This window comes from Heterocephalus glaber, unplaced genomic scaffold, assembly GCF_053883595.1.
Source record: "Heterocephalus glaber isolate CG9 unplaced genomic scaffold, H.glaber_assembly_v1.0 deba00000281, whole genome shotgun sequence".
In the NCBI taxonomy this organism is placed as follows: Eukaryota; Metazoa; Chordata; class Mammalia; order Rodentia; family Bathyergidae; genus Heterocephalus; species Heterocephalus glaber.
This window is the reverse complement of record NW_028258139.1, coordinates 38,071,221-38,088,089: the sequence shown is the minus strand read 5'-3', so window position 1 is coordinate 38,088,089 and position 16,869 is coordinate 38,071,221. Positions and strand designations below refer to the sequence as shown.

At 35.2% G+C, this 16,869-nt stretch overlaps 1 pseudogene; it reads right to left on the bottom strand.

Moving 5' to 3' along the window:
• Window positions 1-2,159: 2,159 nt before the first annotated feature.
• Window positions 2,160-12,837, bottom strand: LOC147830290 (UDP-glucuronosyltransferase 2B17 pseudogene; annotated as a pseudogene).
• Window positions 12,838-16,869: the final 4,032 nt, after the last annotated feature.

The window sequence follows — 16,869 nt, the reverse complement described above, 5'->3', positions numbered from 1 at the left end:
AACCTCTTTATTTCTTTGTTGATTTTTGTCTTCATAACTTGTTTGAGTTAGTATGGTTTTGATATCCTCCACTATAATTTTGCTTTTGTGCATCTAGTCTTTTATGAACAGTACTTATAGCTTCATCAATTTAGTTATGCCATTTTCAGTACATAAATGTTAATAATTGCTATCTGTTCCTCTTGGATTGTTCCCCTAATCAACATGTGGTGACTTTCTTTTTCTCTTCTCTTCAGTTTTAGCATGAAGTTTTATGAATACAGGATAATTACACTTGCTTTTTACAGGTTCCCATGCACAGAATCTTGTTTTCCAAATTTTGATTTTTCATCTGTCTTTTTCTTTTGGGGGTTAAATGTTTTTCTAGTAAAGAATGTATTGTTGGATTTGTTTCTTGATCCATTCTGTGAGTGTGAGTCCAGTGGGGAATTAAGACCATTCCCATCTTGTTATTGCCTTTTTATACTTTTGCTAATTCTCTAAGTTTCCATTCTAAATCACTGTTCACTTGACCTTGCATAATCATTCTATGATTCACACTGTCACTGTTAAATTAATCTCCTCTTTTATGGCAATCTTTGAAAAACTTTTGCAGTGCCAGTTTGGTGGTGATGAAGTTTTTTAGATGCTGTTATCTTGTATTTCCATAAGTTTTGCAGGTCATATCAGCCTGAGTTGGACATTATTTTCTTTTGGGGCTTAAGTCACTTCACTCCAAGCTCTCTTGGCCTTCAAAGGTTGATGGTGAGAAGTCTGTTGTAATCCTAAATGTTTGCTTTATAAATATTTCGCTGATTTTCTCTAACCACTTGTAAGATCGTGTTGTTGTGTTATACTTGTGGGATTCTGATTTTGATGTGTCATGGAGAAGATCTTTTCTGATCATGGCTATTTAACAGTTCTATATGCCTCAGTTATATGCATGTTAAATCATTTTTCATATTGGGTACATTTTCATCTATTGTTTCAATATTTTTACATGCTTTTTATGCCATTTGCGTTGTCTTATGATTTTTCACTAATGTCATTTAATGTTAATTAGTCTTCTGTTCATCATCTAGGAGATACACAGTCCATTTTTCATGTCCTTTTGTTGATTTTAAAGTAGCTCTTATTAATTGTTCATGAACAGCAGCCCTATCCTAGTTCTGGCTCTATCCTCACATTGGTCAATTCTGCTGCTCATAATTTTGATACAATTTTAATATCAAAATTAATGCTTGAAGCCCTTTCATAACCTTTAATTCTTTTAGCTCCTAGTCATTTATGTTTCACATCATTTTATTTGACTCTATTAGCATTTTATTAATGTCTTCTGTAGACTCACTAATCATTTTGTTTATTTGGCCCACTGTTTTTAACTTATATGCATTATGAACTTGGCAAATGTCATATTAATCTGTTTTGTTGTCTTACCTCATATAATTTAATGTAATTCAGCTCTGTGGTTTTTGGTTTCCTTCCCTTCCAGCCACATGGATCAACTGTGGGGAGTTGGGAGTTTGTAGAGGCATTTTGTTGGTTTGTTTTCTCCTGTTTCCTATTTTTTGCTTTTTTTGTGTGATGAGCCTTGCAGGGTGATTGTAGAGGAGAGATTTTTTTTTTTCCATTATGGTTACCTCCTTAGTTTACTTATTTTCAGTGGTGTGGTGTCAGGATGGCTACATACTGGCCTTTCACTCTGTCATGCATTTTAACTTTCTCCATTTACCTGAGATTGGAGTTTAAAGTATTTTCCAGCAATGTGCCAGAGTACTTTTAGTGACCTCAAGGCAATCCAAATATTACCATCCCAAGAAAGCCATTTAAAAGAAACAGGTATGTCATCTTAGCTGTTGTAATAAAATCTGCATCTGGCCAGGGATTCAGCTCTGTGGTGCTGCACCTGCCCCGCAAGTGCAAGGTTGTGAGTTTGATCCCCTGTTCCTAAATAAATAAATCTGAATCAATTATAGCATCAAATGTGTACTAGATATTTACTAACCACAGGAATCAAAATGTATCAGACTTAACCACAGAAAAGAGATGCATCATTACAGTATGAGCACTAAGACAAAACAAATATTAACCTATATTTGATCTATAGTAAATATCTACCAAACAGAATTATTTCTTCTCTAGTTACACTAGCACTGTGTTCAACCACAGTAGTATAAATTTTAACTATCCATGAGCTTAGTAGTTATACTAGTAAAGTAGTGGATGTGGGGAACTAGGAACAAAAACAAAATATGAAAATCTAATCAATAGCCTTTTAAAAGGAGAGAAAGGAAAATATTGGGACCTATTGACGAGTTATTATTCATAGAGAACAGTCACAGAAAAAAATCAAACAAGAAAAAGAAGAAAAAATGTGAACACTGGAAAAACAATAAAAAACCAAGATAAGAAGGAGAAAAGGTTGAAGTGAAAAAGAGAAAAAAAATTAAAATAGAAACAAAGGGAAAAATAATAACTCCTCCAAAAAACCTAATGGAGAGATAAAAATGATACAAAATAGGAATAAAAGGTAAAAAACAAGGTTGAGTCAAAGGAAGCAATTGCAGAGTCACTGAATTAGTGGTTGCTTTCCAGGAAGTGCAGTCTTAAGATCCAGCCAATCAAAATTTTCTATGCTTCAAGGCCAGTGGGCTTTCAAGGTGACCTCTCTGCATCCATGGTTGCTCTGCCTATTCCCTCTACACTGTGTTTACCATCCAAGCCAAGGTGGCTCCTTATTCTCGTTAGTAAATGGGGAACTTGATCAGCCCTATTGTCTCTGTTGGAGTTAGGCTCCAGCGTGGCAGTGGGTATGGGCTGCCCATTGTCTACAGCTGTGCAGTCTGGTTGCTTCCTTCTTTTCATGAGCATTGTCCTCATCCAGGATTAGGTCATGTGGATATTCTTCACTTCTGCTACCCCATGCCACAGGGTAGCAAAATTCAGAGCCAGCTTGGAATTGGTGGGTGTTTGCACACTTGTCTCAGGGGGCAGCATACATGTGGCATACATAGCCCTACATGCTTACATGGGAATAGGAACCTACTCTTTCCATGCAGGTCTGCTTTTCCCATGGGGTCAGTGTGCTGCTTCTCTGGTCAACTTTATGATTTTTACAAGTCATTCAGGAAATCTTTGTCTCCTCCACCCTTCTCCTTTTGGTGTGACAATATGAGATAATTAAGAAATATGGAAATATTATTTCCTATAGAGACATGAATTTTAAAAATTGGTGTAGAGCATGAACCACAAATCAGAAGAGTTGTCAAGCTTTCCTGGCAAATGAGTTTTTCCTAGGACCTTTTGTTCTTCAAAGGATATTTTTAGAATGTGAAGGAGGCACTCCACCAGTTGACCACATCTTCACCGGGGAAAGACTGGGGAAGATGCTCCCACTGTAGTGCAAGAAAGATCTCTTTGTGGAACACAGTGAAATCATGAGGGTCCCCCATAGCCAGTTATACCAACACGTTCTACTACCTATAAATTTTATGGGCAAAAAATCATATGTAAACAAGCCAGAAATCAGATCAATCAAATACACATATTTCCAACTCTCAATGGAACCATGTGTAGTTTTAAGATAATCATGTATTGATTTGGACATAAATAGGATTTTTAGGACTACATCAAAGAATATCCAAACCACAATACTCACCTTGTGAATGTCTGTGGTTTTTGTACTTTGCTTTTAGGTGATGTTCTAAGAAATTTCTGGAAACTCACACAAATTATAAAATGATTAAAAAATTACTACAGAGTTTAGAAAATTTACATGTAAAATCAATATATCCATAAGTAACTTTTTTCAGTGCTCACAATGTGTCATATGAAATATTAAAGACACAAAACTCATTTAAGTCTCCAAATAATTTGCATGAAATAAATAAGAGACAGTATAAGAGGAGCAATTAAAATAAAAGTCAAAACTGACTATATTACCTAATTGAAAAATCCTTCATTAGCAATTAAATTATAAACCATGATTTAAAATATATACATTTGTTACATCTTCTCCCCAAATTACTCTGTAAAGTTCTTATTTTTTTCCTGACACACACAAATGTGCACACATTTACACAAATACACATGAGAGAAGGCATATAGATATTACACAATTACTGATAAAGAAAAGGAGTTGGCCAAATACAAAAATAACTACTAGTGCATTAATATTTAGTAATACTATAATTTTCCCTCACTTTTTGTACCAATCAGCTTGATAGTGTTTTCTGTGATATTGTTTTTTATTAAAGAGAAAATTTTTCTTCAAGGGAGATGACAGATATTATCTAGAGCTCTGGAGAATATGGCATTGTGGTATTTTCTCTGGGATTACCTATCAAAAACATTACAATGATGAAGGCCCATATGATTTCATTAGCCCTTGCAAAATTCCACAAAAGATTAGACAAAATGCCATCTGATGCACAACCCCTGTAGTACCTATCTTTATGGACAATTATGTAATAAGTTTTTATGTTTCACAAGTGTAAAGGTATAATTTATACAGAAAAGAAAAAATAGGAACACCAGGTAAAGATTTTGTTGCAAATTATGGGTTGTCTCTTCACACTGCTGGTGGTTTCTCTTGCTGTCCAGAGGCTTTTAAATGTGAAGACATCTCACTTGTTGATTGTTTTTACTAGTTCATGGGCAACTGAGGTTTCATTCATAAAATCTTTCCCTACACCAATGTCTTCAAGAGTTCTACCTATCCTCTGTTCCAGCTGATTCAGCGTTTCTATTTTAATATTTAGATCTTTAACACATTTTGACTTTAGTTTAGTGCATGGTGAGAGATATAAGTCTAGTTTTAATCATTTACAATTTGAAATCCAATTTTTCCAGTACCACTTATTAAAGAGGCTAACATTCCTCCAGTGAATGTGTTTGGCTCCTTTATCAAAGATGAGATGGCTGAGTGTTTCTGGAGTTGTTTCTGCATCTTCTAATCTATTCCACTGGCCTCAGGTCTGTTTCTTTGCCCATACCATGCTGTTTTTATCACAGTAGCTTTGTAGTATAGTTTCAAGTTGGGGGTTGTGATACGTCCTGCCATGTCTCTGTTATGGTCCACTATCTAGAATCTATAAAGAACTTAGAAAAATAAGACCTCCCAAATTTAGAGACCCAATCCAAAAATGGGCATCTGAAATGAACACACATTTCTCAGGCAAAGAAGCAGAAATAGCAAATAAACATATGAAAAAATGTTCAACATCACTGGTCATTTGAGAGATGCAAATGAAAACAACACTGAGATTCCACCTCACTCTAGACAGAATGGTTACTCTCATGAAGTCAACCAATATCAAATACTCCAGGGCTGTGGGGAAAGAGGAACCCTGCTACACTACTAGTGAGAGTGTAGACTGGTGCAACCATTGTGGAAATCAATATGGAGATACCTCAAAGAACTAGGAGTGGGAGTCCCATTTGACCCAGCTATTCCCCTGCTGGATATCTTCCCCCAAAATTAAAAGAATCATGCCACAGTGATATATGTGCACCCATTTTCATAGAAGCCCAGTTTGTAATAGCTAAAATTTGGAATCAGCCCAAATGCACATCAACTGGAGACTGGATAAAGAAAACGTGGGTTTTTTAAATAAAATGGAGTACTACTTGGCCATAAAAAATGACAAAGTATAGACATTTAAGCTAAATGAATGCACATTGTGGTGATACTCTTAAATGAAATAAATAGGACACATGTGTGTAAGTACCAAATTGTTTCTTTAGTGTGAGAAACTAAAAGTGTAAATAAGGACAAAAAGATATAAAGATAATGTGAAATAGAAAGAAAAGTGGCAAAGGGGAAGTTGGAGGGTTAGGGGAAAGGAAAGGAGGGAATGGAACTAATGTGGGAAAATAAAAAAATGGAAACAAAGTCTTTGTAAATAGAGAGGGATGGAGGGGTTAAAGGGCTGGCAGAGGAAGGGGAAAATAAAAACCAAGACAGATTATGTAAAAATGCAAATTTCCAATAACGAATGTCATTATATTGTATACCTCAAATATGCCAATAAAATAAATTTTTTTTTAAAATAGATTTTTTTTCTGGTAAGGGAACTGATCTACTCATGAGAAAACAGTTCCCTCAATGCTACTAGATAGTTTTGTTTAAAACATGTTTAATTCTTTAATCTACTTGTCTTTATTCATAAAGACATTAGGGAGGTACCTAATGACCTTTATTGTAAAATAAAAAGAAGGTAAATTTGACATGAAATTGCAAAATTCATGCCTTACTGCTTCACTGTAGAATTGTGTGACCTCATGGAATGATCTATATCAGTAACAGGCAAAGGGTTGCAATGAGACCACATAATGTAAGTATTCTTTTTATATGTCAGATTGACAAATAATTTTGGTTTTTTGGATTTTTGTTTGTTTGTTTGTTTGTTCTTTGTTACCAGGGATTGAACTCAGGACCTTTGCACTTGAGAGGAGGCACTGGAACCACTAAGCTAAATCCCTGGCCCAACAAATAATTTTGCTTTTTACTTCATCATGTACTTATAAAAGACAAAGTCCTCTTATTTTACATTCACCCAAGCTCACTTGCAAATGCAAAATATATTAAAGGCCTTACTGTACTAATTAAAAGCATGACTTACTAGGAAAGGCATGGTCCAGTTCCCTTACTGTCTCTCGAGAAGCTTTCTTGCTCTTCGTGAGTGTTTTTACTCTTTTAAAAAAATCCATGACTTACAGCTCCCAGCATAGAGGAGGCTTCTGGGTCAATGGGTTGCACCTCCCAGTGCACAGTAGGACACTTCCAGGCAAACCTACCCCTGATCCCAGCACAGACGTGTCTTCTGGGTCAATGAGAAGCAGTTTATAGTGCAGAGTAGGAGGCTTCCAGGCCAAAATAGCCCTGCTCCTAGCACAGAGGAGGTAAGCTGTAAGTGTGCAAAAAAACACCCACCCTCTCCCTCCAAATGAGAAGACATGTAAACAAGGCTCAGAACCAGACTTCCAGATCACCTACAGCAACCAAAAAGGAAAACGAGATGGAACACCCTGATACTCAACCACCTAGACTCCCTGAACTATCAACAAAAGAGGATCTGGAAAAAAATGAAATCAGAAATTATTTCTCCATAATTCCAGAGTTTGTGCCCTTAGTGCAAGACATGATTAATAAACCTAGAGAAGACACAGATAAAAAAATTAGAGGAGCCTAGGAACATGATGGAATCCCAATATAGGAAACAAATGAAATCCATACAACAGATGCAAACAGGTTTCCCGGAGATTGAAAACTCCATTGAAAGGCTACACAGCCCAAAGATCCAATGTGAGGACAGAATTTCAGATATAGAATATGAGATTGCAATTAGTGACCAGGAAAAAAAAATTGCTTTAAAATTGTAAGGACCCATGAGAAATCAATCCAGCAGCTGCTAGACAATGCAAAGAAGAGTACCATAAGACTGATTGGAGTCAATGAAGAAACAGGAGAGAGTGCAGGTGACATAAAAAACCATTCACAGAAATGATGTCAGAAAACTTCCTAAGGAGGGGAAAAGAATTTGACATAAAATAAGTGAGGCATATAGGACTCCAGCTGGCCTTGATCAAAAAATCTACACATAGTTATATAATTGTTAAGATTCCAGAAACCCAACAGAAAAAAGTTCTACAAGCATTTAGAGAAAAGAAACTAATCACATACAAATGAAAGGCCATCAGAATCACAGCAGACTTTGCAACACAACCCCTCAAGACAAGAAGAGCTTGGAGTGACACATGTATTTCCAGCCCTAAAGGAAAACAGCCTCCAATCCAGATTGATGTTTCCTGCAAAACTATCTTTCAAAATTGATGGAAAAATAAGGTACTTTCATGACAAAGAGCACCTTAGGAACTTCATGAATACCAAACCAGAACTCCAAAAAATTTTAGATAATATTTAAACAGACAATGAGGATCACATCCCTAGGGTACAGAGCAGAATGAATCAATCAGCCACAACAACAAATTAAATGTTAAGGTGGAGGTTGAACAAAAAGAAAAAGACACGACAATGAGAAGTCAATATGTATCGGTTATAATCACCAATTGTAATGGTCTCAATTCACCAATAAAAAGAGATAGAATAGCAGAAAGGGTCAAGAAGCAAGACCAAATAATATGCTGCATACCAGAAACACACTTAATTTTTAAAAAACCTCAAAAACTGAAAGATAAATGATGGAAAACAATATTCCATGCTACAGGAAACTGAAAAAAGCAGGAGAAGCTATCCGCTTTGAAGACCAAGTGGAATTCAAACCCACAGTGATTAAGAGAGACAAAGAAGGACACTACATGCTTATAATGGGAATAATCCAAGAGGAAAAGATGACAATCATAAATATCTATGCAGCAAACACTAGTGTTCCCAACTATAAAACAAATACTAATGGACATGAAAACTTATATAAGCACTAACACAATAGTAGTGGGAGACCTCAGTACTTCACTATGACAAAAAGATAGATCAACTAGACAAAAAACAAAGAAACAAAATACTAAAACTCTATCAAACTCTTGAAAAAGTGGATGTAACAGATTTGTACAGTGTTCCACCCCACAAAATCAGGACACACATTCTTTTCTGCTGCACATGGGTCGTTCTCCAAAATAGACCACATACTCATTCATAGAACATATTTAGGTAAATGCAAAGGAAATGAAGTCATCCCCTCTGTATTACCAGATCATAGGGCAATGAAATTGGAGATCAATAGCAAGAGAAGTCACAAAAATTTCATAAACACATGGTTATTGAACAACACACTTCTGAATAACCAATAGGTTACAGATGAAATTAAAGAAAACATCAGGCAGTTCCTTCAATTAAGTGACAATGACAATACAACATATCAGAATCTATGGGACACAATGAAAGCCGTCTTACTATGGAATTTCTTAGCAGTAAATAGACATGTTAGGAAAACTGAGCAACCTCAGTTAAATAACCTGATGCTGAATCTCAAGCTTCTAGAAAAAGAAGAGCAGGACAAAACCAAACCTCATACAATGGAGGAAATTATTAAGCTCAGAGTGGAAATCAATGCAATGGAGACTAAGAGATTGATACAAAAACTCAATGAAGCCAGGAGCTGGTTCTTTGAAAGAATGAACAAAATGAAAAAAACCTTAGCCAATCTTATCAAAGGAAAGAAAAGGCCCAAATCCATGCAATTAGGAATGAAAAGTATGAAATTTCAATTGACCCAGCAGAAATCCAGATGATCATCAATACTTACTTCTACAACCTATACAACAATAACAAAGAAAACACAGAAGAAATGAACAGATTCCTATATACATATGAATTATCAAAGTTGAGTGGAGAAGAACTAAAAATTCTAAACAACACAATATCAATAAATAAAATTGAATATGTAATTAAAAACTTACCAACAAGAAAAGCCTGGGTACTGATAGCTTCATTGCTGAATTCTACAAGACATTTAGAGAGGAACTTCTCCCTCTACAGTTTAAAATCTTCAATGAAATAGAAAGGGAAGCAGTATTCCCAAATTCATTCCTGGGATTAAGCATCACCTTGATCCCCAAAGCAGAGAAAGAATCAACCAAAAAAGAGAATTAAAAGCCAATCTCAATAATAAACATAGATGAAAAAATCCTTAATAAGATACTGGCAAATAGAATGCAGAAGATCATGAGGAAGATCTTAAACCTGACCAAGTGTGATTTATCCCAGGGATGCAGGGATAGTGGAACATACACAAATCAATCAATGTAATGCACTATATCAATAGAGTCAAGGACAAAAAAAATGGTTATCATCTCAATAGATACAGGAAAGTCATTTGACAAAATCCAACAAGCATTTATGATAAAAACTCTACAAAAAATTGGAATAGACAGGCTCTAATTCAATTTGATAAAAGCCATCTATCAAAAACCAACAGCCATTATCATACTAATTGGTCAAAAACTGAAATTCTTCACACAAAAATCATGAAAAATACAAGGATGTCAACAATCACCACTCCTGTTCAATATAGTTTTGGAAAGATTAGCCATTGCAATTATACAAGAGAAAGATACAAAAGGAATAAAATAGGAAATGAAGTCAAATTGTCATTATTTGCAGATGACATGATACCATATATAGAAGACCTCAAGGACTCTTCCAAAAGTCTTGCAGACTTAATAACCAATTTCAGTAAAATAGCTGGATACAAGGTTAACACAAAAAAATCAATTGCTTTCCTCTACATGAACAACAGACCCACTGAGGGAGAAATAGGGCAAACAATTCCTTGCACAATAGCATCCAAAAAACTGGAATATCGAGGAATCAACATAACCAAAGAAATCAAAGACCTCTTTTCTGAAAACTATAGCACTCAGAACAGAGAGATTGAAGAGGATATCAGAAAATGGAAAGACATCACTTGCTCCTGGGTAGGAAGGATCAACATAGAGAAAATGGCCATATTTCCAAAACTGCTATATAGATTTAATGCAATATTAATTAAAATCCCAGCAGCATACTTCATATATCTTAAGAAAACAATCCAAAAATTCATTTGGAACAAGAAGAGACTCAGAATAGCAACAGCAATTCTGGGTAACAGAGACGTGGCAGGGGGTATCACAACCGCCAACTTGAAAATATACTACAAAGCTACTGTGATAAAAAAAACCAGTATGCACTCGCAAAGAAACAGACCTGAGGACAAGTGGAACAGATTACAAGGTACAGAAACAAGGCCAGACACAACCAGCCACCTCATTTTCGACAAAGGAGGCAAACACCCTCACTGGAGGAAAGATAGCCTCTTTATTAAATGGCGCTGGAAAACCTGGGTTTCAACTTCCCAAATATTAAAACTAGACCTAAACATCTCACCATCCACTAAAATAAGTGCTAAACAGATTAATGATCTAAATATTAAAAGAGAAACAATAAACCAGCTGGAAGAGAGTTTAGGAAGAATTCTTGAAGACATTGGAAAAGACTTTATAAACAAAACCTCAGTTGCCTGTGAACTAGCACACACAAAAACAAGTGGGATCTCTTCTTATTAAAAGCTTCTGTACAGCAAAAGAAACCACCAGCAGTGTGAAGAGACCACCCACAATGTGGGAAATAATGTTTATCAGCTTTCCCTAAGACAAAGGTCTACTATCTCAAATCTATAAAGAACTTAAAAAAATTAGACCTCCCAAATTTAAAGACCCAATCCGAAAATGGGCATCTGAAATGAACAGACATTTCTCAGACAAAGAAGTAGAAATAGCAAATAAACCTATGAAAAAATGTTCAACATCACTGGTCATTCGAGAGACGGAATTGAAAACAATGAGATTCACCTCAACCCTGAAAGAAATCAACCAATAACAAATGCTGGTGGGGCTGTGGGGAAAGAGGAACACTCCTCTACTGCTGGTGCTAGTGTAGACTGGTGGAACCACTGTAGAAGTCAGTATGCACATCCCTCAAAGAATTAGGATTACAGGTCCCATTTGACACAGCTATTCCCCTGCAGGGTATCTTCCACAAAGAATTAAAAGAATCATACTACTGCAATGTATGTGCACCCATGTTCATAGCAGCACAATTTGTAATAGTTAAAACTTAGAAACAACCTAATTGCCCAGTAACTGGAGACTGGATATGGAAATTTTTTTTTTATAAAATGGAATACTGCTCAGCCATAAAGATTGAGAAATTAGGGACAGTTATGACTAAATGGATGTACATTGAGGCCAAACTCTGAAGTTAAATAAATAGGACACATATGTGTAAATACTAAATAGTTTCTCTGGAATGAGAAACTGAAAGTTTACTTGAGGGCCAAAAGGCATAATAGATATTGAGAAAGAGGGAATAAAAGGTCCAAAGGGGAATAGGGAATCAGAGGGATTGGGAAAAGAAAAGAAGGTAACAATTCATATGAGAAAATGAATACATGGAATCGAAGTCTTTGTAAATAGGGAGGAATGGAGGGGTAGAAAGGAGGCCAGGGGAAGGAACAAAAAATAAGAACCAAGAGAGATTATATAAAAGTTCAAATTTTCAATGATGAATGTTGTATTTCATTCCTAAAATGTACCAGTAAAATAAAACTTTTTAAAAAGCATGACTTACATAAGATTTCACTATGAAGCTCATTCCACTTTTTCTCATTGAACATTTCAAACCACAAGTCAAAATAAAGCATGCATGTGATATTTTTTACCTTTTCCATAAAGATCACTTGACCACTTAGTTTTGACAGGTACATATGAAGGAAAAACTATAATCCATTCTCCATCTTTTTCTAGTTGAAAACCAGGAGAGGTACAGAGTCTGTACACAAAAGGTATTTTTTAGCAGCTCAGCCACCAGGTCACCACAAGGGCAACAGGAACTGCAAGAAGGAAATCAAATCTTGATTTCTGGAGTTTTGTCATAAGTTTCTTGTTTAAAACCAGTTCCTTACAAATATTCTCCCAAATAACAGTACATTCTAGAAGAATTTCTTCCAGGAGTGGAAAATATGCCAAATGTGTATCTATTGATTCAATATTCATGCTCTTGGTGATGCATTGAATATAAAGGTCTTCCAGTTGATTGCTATTGGTGGATGTAGTAAATGTTTCAAATTTAATTCCAGATTGATGAATGAACATCAACACAAATGAAATGTGGAGGTCTCAGAAATGACACCTCATGCCCCCTCTGAATAAGTTCCTCTGTTATATTGTTTGTATCATACAATGGCTGCATTCCATGAGCAATACCACCACCATTCCACAGCTTCTAAACATGAAATAGAAACTCAATTCTAGCAACAGAAGAGCTGAGATCCATTTCTTGGAGATCTTGGTAAGATGAAGCATTTCTTTTCAAATTTTGCTACCTTCTGTCATTACTCATGCTTATATTTAGGGAAAAATTGTCCAAAGTTAAAAGATAACTTGGACTGATCAAAGTACATATATCAAATTGATAAAGCAGGCAAACTAATAGCAGAGAAAAGCCAAATGTAAAAGTTGACATGATTTTATAAGAGCATTTAATTTCTCTTTTAATGTTTTGTAATTTCAGCTAGCTTGGACTTAATGACCAGTACGTTTCAGGCACTTGTATTATTCAAGCAGTATTTCAAAATGCAATAACAGTGGCAAATGCAAGGTGACTGTCTTGTAACACATATCTAGTGATACAGTAGCTACATTACCTAAAGGGAATCTTGAAAATCATGACTCCAAAACATTTTTGTAGGAATTTTGATGAAGTTAAATTCATATATGTACAATTCAATAAATTAAAGTGTTACTCGTTGTTTGGTAATAATTTTTACAGGTATGTAACTCTCTATCAGTTTTTTTTAAGTACAGGAAAATTTTATTTTATTTTTTCTGTTATTGATACATATTTGCAATAATAATGACTACATTCACTGTAAAAGATCAGTACATGTGTATAACATATTTTAATTCAATTCTTTTTATACTGCTACCTCCATTTTATTTTTGCAGTTATACTGACTACATTCACTGTAAAGGATCAGTACATGTACATAACATATTTAAATTCAATTATTTTTCTCCTGCCCTCTACCCCCATTTTATTTTTCCAGCATCAGATTAATTTACTTGTCTTATGAAAACATTATTTCATTTGTTACACTTTAGGTATGCAATATAATGACATTCATCATTGGAAATTTGTACCTTTACATGATCTAACTTGATTCTTATTTTTTCACCATTCCTCTGTCCTCCTTACAACCCCACCATTCCTCCCTATTTACAAAGACTTTGATTCCATTTTTTCATTTTCTCATATTAATGTCTTGTAAAATTCATCAGTGAAGCCATCAGTACCCTGGCTCTTCTTATGTGTTAAGTTTTTAATTACATATTCAATTTCATTGATTGCTATTGGGTTTAGAATTTTTAGGTCTTCTTCGTTCAACTTTGTTAATTCATATGTATATAAGAATCTGTCCATTTCTTCTGTGCTTTCCATGTTATTGGTGTATAGATTCTAGAAGTAGGTGTTGATGATCCGTTGGCTTTCAGAATTTCATTGAAATTTCACCCTTTACATTCCTAATTACATGGATTTGGGCCATTTCTTTCCTTTGTCTGATAAGGTTGGCTGAGGGTTTTTTGATTTTGTTCATTCTTTCAAAGAACGAACTCTTGGCTTTATTGAGTTTTTGTATCGGTCTCTTAGTGTCCATTGCATTGATTTCTGTTCTGATCTTTATAATTTCCTCCCTTGAATGCGTTTGGGTTTGTCCTGCTCTTCTTTTTCTAGAAGCTTGAGGATCAGCATCAGGTCATTTAAGTGCAGTTGCTCTGTTTTCCTAATATGTGTATTCACTGCTATGAATTTCCCTAGTAAGACCACTTTCATTGTGTCCCATAGATTCCAATATGTTGTATTGTCATTGTCACTTAATTGAAGGAACTGTCTGATTTCTTCTTTAATTTTGTCTGTAATCCATTGGTTATTCAGAATTATGTTGTTCAATTTCCATGTGTATATGAAATTTTTGTGGTTTCTTTTGCTATTGATATCCATAAACATCAGCCTATGATTTGACAATATACAGAGGATAACTTCATTTTCTTTGTGTTTACCTAAATATGTTCTATGAGTTAGCATGTGGTCTATTTTGTGGAAAGACCCATGTGCAGCTGAAAAGAATGTGCCTTCTGATTTTGTAGGGCACACTCTGTAAATATATGTCTAGTTCATTTGTTCAAGAGTTTGAGTTCCAGTATTTCATTGTTTTTTGTCTAGTTGTTCTATCTATTTGTGATAGTGTGGTATTGAAGTCATCCAATATGATTGTATTAGTGCTTATATGATTTTTCATGTTCATTAGCATTTTCATATAGCAGGGCACACTAGAGTTTGCTGCATAGATATTTATGATTATCATCTCTTTCTCTTGGATTGTTCCCATTACAAGGATGTAGTGTCCTTCTTTGTCTCTCTTAATCAGTGTGGGCTTGAAATCCATTTGATCTGCAAAGAGCAAAGCTGCTGCCGCTATTTTCAGGTTCCTCTCATATGGAGTATTATTTTCCACCCTTTAACTTTCAGTCTATGAATTTCTTTTTGAATTAAGTGTGTTTCTGGTATGCAGCATATTCTTGAGTCTTGCTTCTTGACCCATTCTGCCACTCTATTTCTTCTGATTGGTGAATTCAGACCATTAACATTGATGGTTATAATTGATATGTATTGACTTATCCTTGTCATGATTTTTTCTTTCTTGTTGGATCTCCTCATTTACATTTAATTTTTTGTTGTGCCTGATGGATTCATTCTCCTGTGCTTCCTGGGGATGTGATCATCATTGTTCTTAAGATAATATCTAAAATTTTTTGGAGTTCTTGTTTGGTATTCATGAAGTTCCTAAGGTGCTCTTTGTCATGAAATTATCTTATTTTTCCATCAATTTTGAAAGATAGTTTTGTAGGGTACATCAATCTGAGTTGGAGACTTTTGTCATTTAGGGCTTGGAATATGTCACTCCAAGCTTTTCTTGCCTTGAGGGTTTGCATTGGGAAGTCTGCTGTGATCCTGATGTGCTTTCCTTTGTATGTGATTTGTTTCTTTTATCTAAATGCTTGTATAACTTTTTCCTTCTGTTGGATTTCTGGAATCTTAACAATTATATGCCTATGTGTGGATTTTTTTGATCAAAGCTATTTGAAGTCCTATATGCCTCATTTATTTTATGTCAAATACTTTTTCCCTGCTTGGGAAGTTTTCTGCCATTACTTCTGTGGACAGTTTCTTTATGTCACCTGCACTCTCTCCTGTTTCTTCATTGACTCCAATCAGTCTTATTTTATTCTTCTTTGCATCATCTATCAGCTGCTGGATTGATTTCTCATGGTCTCCAACAATTTTAAAGCAATTTTGTTCTCCTGGTCACTAATTGCAATCTTATATTCTATATCTGAAATTATGTCCTCACATTGGCTCATTCTGCTGCATAAACTTTCAATGGAGTTTTTAATCTCTGGGAAATCTGTTTGATTCTGTTTTATGGATTCCATTTGTTTTGTATGTTGGGATTCTGTCATGTTCCACAACTCCTCTATTTTTTAATCTGTATCCTGTCTAGATTTATTAGTCATGTCTTGCACTATGGGCACAGTCTCTGCTGTTATGGAAACATTATTTCTGTTTTCATTTTTTCCAGATCCTCTTTCATTGCTAGTTCATTGAGTCCAGGTGGTTGAGTATCAGAGTGTGCCATCTTGTTTCCCTTTTTGGTTGCTGTAGGTGATCTGGAAGTCTGGTTCTGAGGCTTGTTTATGTGTCTTCTCCTTTTGACAATGGGTGACAGGTTGCTGCTTGCCCACTCACGGCTTACCTCCTCTGTGCTGGGAGTGGGGCTAGGTTGGCCTGGAAACCTCCTACTCTGTAGTGAGAGCTGTGGCACATTGAGCCAGAAGCCTCCTGTGTGCTGGTAGCTGTCATACATGCTTTTTTTTATAGAGTAAAAAATAATTTATGAAGGGAAAGAAAGCTTCTAAGACAGACAGAAAGGCAACTGGAACATGCCTTGTCCAGTAAGTCATGCTTTTAGCTAGCAGAATGAGGTCTTTAGTATCTTTTCCATTTGCAGGTGAGTGTGGATGAATGTAAAATAAGATCACTTTGTCTTTTATAAGTACATGATGAAGTAAAAAGTAAAATTATTTATCAATCTGACAGATATAAAAGGAATATTTACATTATGTGGTCATATAGTAAGTATTTGCCTGTTGCTGATAAGGATCATTCCAGGAGGTCACACAATTCCACAGTAAAGCAGTCAGGGTTTAATTTTGCAATTTCATATCAAATTTTCCTTTTTTAAATTTTACAATAAAAGTTATTAGGCACTTTCCTAA